Source organism: Podarcis melisellensis (assembly GCF_964234715.1).
Source record: "Podarcis melisellensis genome assembly, chromosome: 12".
NCBI lineage: Eukaryota > Metazoa > Chordata > Lepidosauria > Squamata > Lacertidae > Podarcis > Podarcis melisellensis.
Window position 1 is genome coordinate 18,744,601 of NC_138544.1, and position 12,624 is coordinate 18,757,224.

Consider the following 12,624-nt stretch of genomic DNA (forward strand, 5'->3'; position numbering starts at 1 on the left):
TGATTCAGCTGTCACGAACCATACCGTTCCTAACCCCAGGGGTGTGTACACACATCCATAAAGTGTACAGTGGTACCTCGGGTTACATACGCTTCAGGTTACATACCCTTCAGGTTACAGACTCTGCTAACCCAGAAATAGTGCTTCAGGTTACGGACTTTGCTTTAGGATGAGAACAGAAATCGTGCTCCGGCGGCGCGGTAGCAGCAGGAGGCCCCATTAGCTAAAGTGGTACCTCAGGTAAAGAACCGTCTCAGGTAAAGTACAGAGCTCCGGAACGAATTAAGTATTTGACCCGAGGTACCACTGTATTTGGTTCCTTCTGCAGATGCATTTTTGGGTTAGCGTACACACATTGTCATCTTCATACTCTTGTTATATTGTTCCTTTGGTGTTCTGAAAGTTTAGATAGAACAGTTAAAGCCATCTTACAGTTTGCAAGACATACTGACCATTTTTCTTGACCCTGAGACCAATTATATTCCTAAAAGGCTCTTGGCGGACCAGTAACGTTACGTAGTGTGATATGAACTTTATTGTATACCTAAGACTTGTTGGTGGGAATTGTTGTAACACAACACAACCTTTCTACTCCTGTTGCAGCCATGAATTGGTTATATGCATTTATTTTTACTGTCAAAAAAGAAAGCACCCAATTCCAAAAGAAACCAGTTTTCATCTTGCACAGAGGCCTCCAGACATAGCATGATGAATTGTATCATATGACAGACCAGAAGCTTTACTGACAGACCAGAAGCTTTCAGAGTGGAAATGAGCAACTAGTGGGATTTATTTAAACAGCTGAAGAACACGATCAGAGCTGGTATGTGACAGATTTTAGTTACAGCCCCAAGAAAGTCTTTTTGATGTGCTTTCATCTTCCAGCAATTACACTGCTAATATCCAATGATAATTTTCAATGTGATGCACAGTAACTTCCAGTTTTAACACAAAGTAATCACATGAGGCAGGACGCGGGTGGCACTGTGGGTTAAACCACTGAGTCTAGGACTTGCCAATTGGAAGGTCGGCGGTTCGAATCCCCATGATGGAGTGAGCTCCCGTTGCTTGGTCCCTGCTCCTGTCAACCTAGCAGTTCGAAAGTAGTGCAAGTAGATAAATAGGTCCCGCTCCGGCGGCAAGGTAAATGGTGTTTCCGTGTGCTGCTCTGGTTCTCCAGAAGCGGCTTAGTCATGCTGGCCACATGACTCGGAAGCTGTACGCCAGCTCACTCAGCCAATAAAGTGAGATGAGCGCTGCAACCCCAGTGTTGGCCATGAATGGACCTAATGGTCAGGGGTCCCTTTACCTTTACCTTTAATCACATGAGGACTTCCAGCACCTCTGTTGGTGTTTCCCCTCACTGCTCTCACTGGGATATCATACTATCTGTGGATTGTTTTTTGATGTATACACAGATATACACAGAAACAAATGGCAGGAGCTTCACCATACAGATGCTGTCCCATTGACAAAGAAGAATTTCCTCACCTGTATTGCTGCCCCAAACTGCCCTAATGCCAAGCATCTTTCTCATGGTATTACTGCAGAGAACATCTAGTGATCTTCATTGCTTAGTAGGGATAAGAACCCAGTCCAGTCAACAAGCTATGTATCTGAAACATTGGTGTACATGCCGTATATTCAAAGCACATTCTCCACCCCAAAGAATCTTGGGAACTGTAGTTTAAGGGTGCTGGGAATTATAGCTCTGTGAAGGGTAAACTACAGTTCCCCACGCTTCAGAAATAGGCTTTAAAAATACAGTGTGTGGTGTACACAGCCATTGGGTACATGCCGAAACAGTCACACCTCTGCTGTGATCCATACTGAATCTCCTCTGTAAAAATGTAATTGATTACCTGATTAATTGATTAATAATGATCTGTGCCGACAAAACGACAATGCAGCTATGTGAACTGGTTCTTACTTTCCCCCAAGTGCGCATGTGATTGTGGACACTTTGAGCAATTACGATTCCAATGGAAACAATTGAAGTTAATCCGTTCACAAGGCTAACAGCGTATCCACTGAAATTAATTGGGAAATTAAATCAGGTTTGGATCGGGCCTCTGATAATAGACAATGCCACCTATTATATTGGGAAAGCGTCTTGAAAAGCTGCCAGTCTGGAGGTTCCCGGCAATATTTTGTACAATATTTTGTACATGGTTTTGAAAAGGATACTAAACACAACAACTGCGGAATGCTTTTATGGCCAAGGCAGGTTTCCCCCCTCCTTCCTTCGTCCACATACCCCAGAGATGTGATGGAAAGGCTGTTGATGAGACATGGCTCTCTGTGACCCAGTGAGACTCTTCATGAAGAATGTAGCTGCCATCAGGCATACTGCCCACAAAGCATTCTCCTGGAGTTGACCCAAGAATGAACAGTGAGCGTACAAGGTTTCAGAAGCAATGACGTCCCATTCCTTTATCAAAGCTGGGAAGGGAGTTCAAGCTAATGCATAGGAACCCTTACACAAAGCAGAAACAAAACCTAGGGAATTGTTTCAAGGCAGCAACTTAAAAGGGGGATAAATTCTGGCAGCCTCATTTCTCCTCCCCCCCCCCAACCTGCCCTTCTCATATTAGGCCTGAGTGACCTTAAATGGCCTCTCACCAGTTGACTCAAAGCCCAGCGAAACTCATGAAAAGATCTGAATGGCTTTCAGTGGTGCTTAACCACACAAGAACAGTCAGAACATGCAGGTGTGTGTTCCTGTGTGGGAAGCTAAGCGCTGCTGTCTAAACTGGGTAAATACAGCCTTGTTCTCTCCCACTCCTGCGTTGCTGCTTCTAGACACTTTGCCATAACGCCGTGGCTCCGCTGTATTATGGTCCAGCTTTGCAGGGGGTCAAAGGCCAGTTACTATTTCTGCAGCAGAGTCCCCCTGCCTCCAGCATCTTAAAAGCGTGGAAGGGGAGCTTTTGAGCCACCACAGGCACAAAAGCGAAGCATTTTGGAATGCAGAAAACACAAGGTGTTTCAGTTTCAAGAGAATGGTTTGCAAGTTCTATTATGTGCAATAATGGAACTTCATGGGAAAACTACCACTTCGGCGACTCCAGTAGAAGATATGAGAGCGCTCCGAATCATTTCTCAAGTATGTGGGCAGAAATTGATCTGTAGAAAACACAGTTTGAAAAAAGAGACAATGCACCTACTTTTGTAAACCAGGAAAATCTTTAATAACATGTTTTGTTTTTTTTTAAGTATGTGGGGCTCTAGGTGGGGCTACCTTTGAATGTGACCTGGAAACTACAACTAATCCAGAATGCGGCAGCTAGATTGGTGACTGGAAGTGGCTGCCGAGATCATATAACACCAGTCCTAAAAGATCTACATTGGCTCCCAGTACGTTTCCGAGCACAATTCAAAGTGTTGGTGCTGATCTTTAAAGCCCTAAACGGCCTCGGCCCAGTATACCTGAAGGAGCGTCTCCACCCCCATCGTTCAGTCCAGACACTGAGTTCCAGCTCCGAGGGCCTTCTGGCGGTTCCCTCACTGCGAGCAGAGGGCCTTTTCGATAGTGGCGCCCACCCTGTGGAACGGCCTCCCATCAGATGTCAAGGAAATAAGCAACTATCTGACTTTTAGAAGACATCTGAAGGCAGCCCTGTTTTGGGAAGTTCTTAATGTCTGATGTTTTATTGTGTTTTTAATATTATGTTGGGAGCCGTCAGAGTGGCTGGGGAAACCCAGCCAGATGGGTAGGGTATAAATATTATTATTATTATTATTATTATTATTATTGATCTAGATGAAAGGTAGCACATGGAGAACTGCATTGATTGTTGCAATTGTTGGCATCTGTCTGCTTGGGAGACAGTGGAGGAGCACACCTTTAAGGGTGAAGTAAAACTGCTGGAGAATTACAACACCTGCTATGACTGCAGAGATCAGTATGGGAGAGACATGTTTTCTTGCAGCCTGGGCAGATGAAGGCATCTGGTTGTGCTGCTGCCGATGCACTATGGCATTCCTTCTCTCTGCACTCCTCCCAGTGGTCTCTGGTCACTGCTATAGATACATGACCTGTCTATCTGTCTCCAGGCACTGTGATCTTCTGCAAGGGATTCCTACACAGCAAGGTTGATGTTGCCAGCCTTCATGCCTTGTTTACATGCATCTTTGCAATGCAGAGTTGGTCTGCCAATGGACCTAGCGCCTGAAGCCAGCTCCCCCTAGAGTACATCTTTGGGGATCCTGCCATCTTCCATTCTGTGGACATGGCTGAGTATCATTCTTATTATTCTTACTATATGATGTTAGAATGTGGGTAGGCAAACTAAGGCCCAGTGGCTGGATCTGGTCCAGGTATCCGTGTGTTTGTACATGCGTAGAATGTGTCCTTTTATTTAAATTGCATCTCTGGGTTATTTGTGGGGCCTGCCTGGTGTTTTTACATGAGTAGAATGTGTGCTTTTATTTAAAATGCATCTCTGGGTTATTTGTAGGGCATAGGAATTCGTTCCTTCCCCCCCAATATATAGTCCGGCCCCCCCAAGGTCTGAGGGACAGTGGACCGGCCCCCCGCTCAAAAAGTTTGCTGACCCCTGTCTAAAAGGTGTTGGGTTGTGACTACCATGAAGGGACCTGTCTGTCTCAGTTAAAGAGCACAGGCTAACGGTGATGAGGATTTGATGGGAGTGGTGTGTGTCTTTGAGCCAGGATTTTACTCTATTGATGTCACTTCGGATGTTACAGAAGCTAGAGTTTTCTGCGTCTGGTTTAGCTCATAAAGCACTGCTCCAGCTGCGCCTGTTCTGAACTCTCCATGGAAATATGCCCTTATGCGTCAGTGGCAAAATGGAAATAATCAAAGCTGGTCCTACAAACAAATGTAACAAGATCACTAGGTATGTCTTTCCCTCCTGCATGTGATCGCAAAGTAGTGCGTTGATTGCCTCGTGGCTTTTATGGTAGCAGGGATTGATTTTTCTACCATGCTTTTTTCAGGCTGTTCTTGAGCAGTGTCAAGTTGCAGCCTTCATTCTGCCTCTGCTGTGGCTCTGTGGGCTTATGCCAGAAGGAGGAAGTTTAAAGATTTTTGCCTTGGACATCAAGCAATAGCCAGGTGGCTGTTTATGGCAGCAGTGTATAGTTACTAACGGAGACATGCTGTTCTGAATCACTGTGTGCAATTTTTTTTTAAAGCTCTTAGGTCACTACCTTTCGACTGCGCCATTAAATTGCTTTCTCAATCTTTATATCAGAGCAATTAGCCAATGTAAGGCAGGATATCACAGAGGTCGAAACATTTGATCCCATTAAAGTTACAGCAAGCTAAGGAAAGCCCGGCAAGATTAGTATTCCTTAGTATTTGAGAAGTCTCCAAGAGTACTTTGTAACTGGCTAATGGCTCTGTTGATGCGTTGATCCAGTACTGATTTATTGGACGTAAGCTTTGTTCAATACAATAGGAGTTACTTTTGAGTAGACATGCAGGAATTATGTAAGGAAATTAATAACCATTCATTGATTGAGGTTGCAAGCCTATACATGCTTACTTGGGTGTAAGACCCACTGAACTGTGTGCAGCATACTTCTGGACAAACATGCAAAGGGTTGCAGTACAAGACATTCCCTGTTACCCCCATTAATAGTTGAAGATCTCTGGGATCCCACCTGTACTATATACAGTCATACCTCAGGCTACAGTCGCTTCAGATTGTGTTTTTTCGGGTTACGGACCCACTGAAACCCGGAAGTACTGGAATGGGTTACTTCCGGGTTTTGGCAGTCACGCATGTGCAGAAGCGCTAAATTGCTATCTGCGCATGCACAGACATGGTGCTGCAGGTTGTGAATGCTGCGGGTTGCGAACATGCCTCCTGCACGGATCACGTTCGCAACCCGATCGTCCACTGTATTTAAAGAAGTATCACACCACTTTAAACAATGGCTTTCCCTCAAAGAATCCTGGGGGCTGTAGTTCATAATAATAATAATAATAATAATAATAATAATAGATGCAGGTGGCGCTGTGGTGCAAACCACTGAGCCTACGGCTTGCCGATCAGAAGGTAGGCGGTTCGAATCCCTGCAATGAGGTGAGCTCTCGTTGTTCGGTCCCAGCTCCTGCCAACCTAGCAGTTCAAAAGTGCGCCAAAGTGCAAGTAGATAAATAGGTACCACTCCAGCGGGAAGGTAAACGGTGTTTCTGTGCGCTGCTCTGGTTTCGCTAGAAGCGGCTTAGTCATGCTGGCCACATGACCCGGAAAAACTATATGCGGACAAACATCGGCTCCCTCGGCCAGTAAAGTGAGATGAGCGCCACAACCCCAGAGTCATTTGCGACTGGACTTACGTAACTGTCAGGGGTCCTTTAAATAATAATAATAATAATAATAATAATAATAATAATAATAATAATATATTTATACCCCACCCATCTGGCTGGGTTTCCCCAGCCACTCTGACAGCTCCCAACAGAATTAAGCCCTTACAGAGTTGCAGTACCCAGCATCCATTAAACAAACGACAGTGCCCGTCATTCTTTGAGGTGAAGAATGTGCTTCAAAGGGTGTGCACAGCCTCACTCGCTTCCAGCCTGACCTGTAAGCAGCAAGAGGAAGGTGAAGACTACTCTCTGTATCTAGGCTGCAGGCACCCAAGCGTTGTGAGGGTAATAGCAGATCTTTGGTGCATCGACTTTCCCACGTGGGAAAAGTCCACTGAACCATGTAACCAGTTCCATATGGTCCTCCTTTATGTCGCTGGCCGAGTGCTTTTGCCTTGAAAAGGCCAGAAGGCTTTCAGGCTTCTCTATACTAGAGCTTGTGGTTTACTTGGGCCGTTGTGGTTTGTTATCATCAAATGACTTGTTTTCCTTGGCTGCCTGAGTGCCCATGGTTCCCTTGACAACATTTTCGGTAGCGATCTCTCCCTGCCACTTTCCACAGGACAGATAATTTTAATTGCTCTGCCCCTGTGAATACAGAGGTGAGATAGGCCTGTTTTTCCCAGGGACAACTTCTCTATTAATGTGTTGCCCCTGCCCAAGACCAACCGCGGAAGGCACATAAAAGGGAGCAACAAAAGTGAAGAGAAATGTGGAGCTTTTTTGTGAGCCCAGAAAGGACAGGGGTTCTGGTGGACTTGTGTGACCCAGACATTGGACTACAACTCCCATCATCCCTGAAAGGTGGTGCTACGTTGGCTGCCAATTTGTTTCTGGGATCGATTCAAACGTCACGGCCTTTAAAAGCCTAAGTGTCTTGGGCCCAAGGTGCTTCAAAGATCGCCTACCTTCATATGAGTTCCATTAGATCCTGCAGGATAGCTCAGTTGCTACAGCATGAGGCTCTTAATCTCAGGGTTGTGGGTTTGAGCCCCACATTGGACCAAGAGTTTCCTACGTTGAAGGGGGTTGGACTAGATGACCCTCAGGACCCCTTCCAACTCTGCAGTTCTATAATTGCCATCAATATCTTCTCCAGGGGCCCTGCTTACAGTTACCTTACCTGTGGTGAGTTCATTTTGATAACCTGTGGTCAGTCACATCTACACCATAAATTTAAAGCACTCTTTAATTTACCACTTTAATTCCCTCAAGGAGTTCCAAGCACTGTAGTGTTATGTATTTTTTGTGGCGGCGGCTAGATCCCCCAAAATGTGTTGTTTTTAAATTATTTTTTAAAGGTAAAGGACCCCTGAAAGTTAAGTCCAGTCACGAACGACTCTGGGATTGTGGCGCCCATCTTGCTTTACTGGCCAAGGGAGCCAACGTTTGTCCCCAGACAGCTTCCGGGTCATGTGGCCAGCATGACTAAACTGCTTCTGGCGAACTAGAGCAGTGCACAGAAACGCCGTTTACCTTCCTGCTGGAGTGATACCTATTTATCTACTTGCACTTTGACATGCTTTCGAACAGCTAGGTTGGCAGGAGCTGATACAGAGCAACGGGAGCTCACCCTCTTGCAGAGATTCGATCCGCCGACCTCCCAAATGGCAATTCCAAGGCTCCATGGTTTACACTACAGCGCCACCCGCGTCCCCCCAGAATGTGTTATGATGTAGTGAAATTTAGAATTAGTCATGGTTTGCCAATCATGGAAGCCCCTGGATTTAGTTAAGCCAGCTGGCAAAGTTAGCTGGATGGGCCATTAGCAGGAAACCATCAGAGGACAAGATGGCCAGGCAAGGGAGAGAAACCCCCCCCCCTTGCAGAGGCAAAGGCCAGGTTTAGGGTTTTTACTTTGAATGACAGCAAGTTGGGGGATGACCTTGGTGAGCTGGGGATGGCAGGCTGCTACAAAGAGGATGGAATTTCACACCTCATGAGATCAGGATTTTCCCCAAGGAGTCCTAGACACTGTAGATTGTTTAGGGTGCTGGGAATTGTAGCTCTTTGACAAACTGCAGTTCCCAGAATTTGCTAGTATGTGATTGAAGTAGTGTCAGTAGGGAAACACCTTTTATTGTTTGATTAAAAAAAAAGTAGGTGGGATATTATATTAGCTACATCATGTTTTAATTAACACGATTTATAACTTTCATAATACTGCTACCTTTCCTGAGTGGTAACAAAACGCAAGTCTAAATCTGTTGCATAAGGGAGAATTCAGGAGGCTGCCACATAACAAAGTAGGAGCCTCATAGGGAGTAGCAGTTATTATGTGGATAATATTCAGTTTGCATTTGGCACGAAAGGTTAATTTAGCACAAAAGGTTAAGTACCATTATTTTGCTAATGTAGATTGATCTAGTATACCTGTATCACAGTCAACTTTGAACTGAGCTTGCTTGCCCTTATCTTCAGCTCAACCCATGCTTTAATTAGCAGCCTTTCAGGGATGGAACAGTTTCGTCACCATGTTTGCAAATGTGGTGTTGATGATCAGTCTCAGAGACTAAGTCTTCTTGTAGCCAAGTAAGATTGTCTTCCATAAACACAGTTTTAACAACGAGTCCGTAAGTGACTGTGGAGGCCAATTCTGGATCCACACATCCTTCCACAGTGGGGACGTTGGTTTCCGGGTGGGAGTTGATCACGGTGTGGATTTGCCAAGCGTGCCTTCCTCTTAGCACGTTTCTTCCTTGTGTCCTGAGTTCAAGGGTCTTCAAAACCCATGACACCTTTGGTAAAGGCTGTTCTCCAACTGGAGTACTCGCAGGCCAGTGTTTCCCAGTTGTCAGTGTTTATACTACATTTTTAAAGATTTGCCTTGAGAGAGTCTTTAAACCTCTTTTGTTGACCACCAGCATTACGCTTTCCATTTTTTAATTCAGAATAGAGTAGTTGCGTTGGAAGACGATAATCAGGCATCCGCACAACATGACCAGTCCAACGAAGTTGATGTTGAAGAATCATTGCTTCAACACTGATGAACTTTGCTTCTTCCAGTACACTGACATTAGTTCGCTTGTCTTCCCAAGTGATATGTAAAATTTTTCGGACTACAGCTTCCATCTGGGGTGATTGGAGTTGTCGTCCAAAACATCTGGTACTATGTAGCAAAGAATGAAGAGCTGATCTAAAGTGGATGGGAGGCAGCACTGATTCCTTTCTTTCCTTTCAAAATCTCCAGCAGTTTTCTCTTCCTTCTGGTGGGGCTCCAAGATTAGAAGTATGGGTGTAGCCAGGGGGGCAGATGCCCCCCATCAAGTAAAACAGTAGAATTACTTAATTAACTGACCAATCACATCAGTTCTGCCCCCCAACTAAAGTCCTACCTCCCAACCAGGTCCCCCCCCCAAAAAAAATCCTGACTACACCCATTATTAGACATAATTCTTATCAGGAGGGAGAAAATGATTTCTTGGAACAACACAAAATACTGCTTTTGACTTATGAAGTCTTAGGACCAGAGTATATGTTGGTTGTGATCCAAAATAGAGCCTTCTCGTTGTTGGCAGTGCAACTGTGGAATGTTCTCCCCAAGGCCACTGACCTGCCACCAACTTTAAAACTGCTTTAAAGTATCCTCAAAATGTTCAGAACCTAGTTTAAGGTAATAGTTTAGAGTTACCAAGTTAAGGCCATTTTAAACTCCTGAGCTTTTCGAGGATATTTAAGCTGCTTTTATCGTGTGTTTTCTGCTGATATGCATTCATACTCAAATAATGCATGCATTCATACATACCCACACAAAACGCACACGCCTTTTCTCACACCTAATACATGAATGCATGCATTTATTCATTCTCTGTCTCACATGTACACCCTACCTATTCATTCAATCTCTCGTACTTAATTCACCACCCCTACTGGTAGCTAGACTTGGGGGTGGTGGTTTGGGGAAATCATGTTAGCTTCTTAAAAGCCCAATTGCTGGGGAGCAATGTGATATCAATGGAGACTACAACTGAGGACGGCTAACCATTCCCTCCCCAACTGCAGTTTCTATGTGGATTGTTCCTCACACAACAATTGTCGGAGGCAATGGAGCATTTCCAACAATCCAAGCCGGGGGGGGGGGGGGATTGATGGTGGTCACACTGCATAGGGCTGGGGTCACATTGCTGCAACCCAACCCCCAAACCATGCAAATGGCCTCCTCCATTGGGCTGGAAAAGAGCCTTACACTGGCTCTGACGGGAGGCTGGTTTCAAAACTAATTGCAGCTGAGGGACGCGGGTGGCGCTAGGGACGCGGGTGGCACTGTGGGTAAAAGCCTCAGTGCCTAGGACTTGCCGATCGTCAGGTCGGCGGTTCGAATCCCTGCGGTGGGGTGCGCTCCCGTTGCTCGGTCCCAGCGCCTGCTGACCTAGCAGTTCGAAAGCACCCCTGGGTGCAAGTAGATAAATAGGGACCGCTTACCAGCGGAAAGGTAAACGGCGTTCTGTGTGCTGCGCTGGCTCGCCAGATGCAGCTTGTCACGCTGGCCACGTGACCCGGAAGTGTCTGCGGACAGCGCTGGCTCCTGGCCTCTAGAGTGAGATGGGCGCACAACCCTAGAGTCTGGCAAGACTGGCCTGTACGGGCAGGGGTACCTTTACCTTGGTAGAGCACAAGACTCTTAATCTCAGGGTTGTGGGTTTGAGCCAGTGTTGCGCAAAAGATTCCTGCATTCCAGGGTTAGACTAGATGACCCAAGTGGTCCCTTCCAACTCTATGATTCTGTCTGCCTGAATGGAGCAAGCAGGAGAGGCTGCAGCCTGAATGAGCCTATCCCTGTTTTATATTTATATTTCTGTTGTTAACCACAAGTTATGTAGCTGAAAACAAAGCAGGATAGAAATGTCTAAATTGGCAAAGAGCAGGGGTGAGCAGACTTTTTCAGCAGGGGGCTGGTCCACTGTCCCTCAGACCTTGTGGGGGTCCGGACTATATTCTGAAAAAACAAAAAAATGAACAAATTCCTATTCCCCACAAATAACCCAGAGATGCATTTTAAATAAAAGCACACATTCTATTCATGTAAAAACACACTGATTCCAGGTCCGTCCGCAGGCTGGATTTAGAAGGCAATTGGGCGTTTCACCCCAACTCCCACCCCTCCCTGCCCCTTGTTCCACCCCTCATTTTGCCCTATTTAGTGATCTTTTTCAGGTCCATTGGGTGCCGTGCAATTGCTTGTCCCATCAGACGCGCGTAAAATCGGCCGTTGCCTGCGCAGTGCTTTAAGTTGGGAATTTCTTTATTAATTAAACAGAATCACATTGAACAGTTTCTGTCAGCTTCCAGGGATGTGACAGAGGCCCTAACCGGGTGTTTGGGGTTGGTGATGGGTTGAAGGTGGGCTAAGAAAAACCTGGGAAATGTGTAGATGTTCCTGTTGACTCTGCAACCACCGCACTCTCCCATCATGTGCACATATAATGATGTTCGCAATCCATCGCTATTCTGTCGTTTATTAGGAAATACTGTGTTTTGATGCATCCCTGCCCCTGCAACCAGCTTCAGTCTCAAATGAGGAAAAAGCTGCGTTTTAAAACAGTAATGTGCACATAGCCTAATTAATCTGTTGACTCCTTCTACGGCTCAGTGTAAAAAGAAGTAGCTCTGCTGAGGCCTTTCTAAGCCTGTTTGGAGATTTGGACAATGACTTTGGACGCATAGCTGAGTAGAGCGATGCAACTCCGTCCTAGCCAGCGAGTTATTTCTGTTATGTTGTCAGGCTGAAGAACCTGATGGTGGAGAAAATGTTTTCTGCCATCTCCAAATTCCAAAGTGGAATTTAAAGCTTTGGACTGCTTTGTTTCTTGTGAAAACAAAGGCTTTCTCCCCTCGCCGCAATGTAGTTTGGCACGGTGTTTCTGCAATTAAAGCTTCTGACCATTTGAGGGGAAAGCCTGATTAGACTGAGTTCAAAAGTGCCTGATAAGGATAAATGGAACCCATGGGTCTAATTTTCAGAAGGCAGAATGTTCCCACTCTGTTTTGAAGTCAATGCCGAGGATAAGTGTAGAGATTAAGTGTGCAGATGGCTCTGCTACTTTGTAGAGTTTGAGATTTGGACAGCAAGTAATCAAACAGACCAAATTTCCATAAACACAGCAGTGAAATGGATTTGTTTTCTATTAGATTGCTTTATTCAAAATAAGTTTGGTAGTAGCTGTGCTCCTAGTGCCAGGGGTGCCAACTTGAATAAAATATTTTTTGGGGGGTGTCAGGTAAGCCCTGTCTTCCATTATCAATCATATAATGGGGTGCACCTGCACCATTTGAATGGC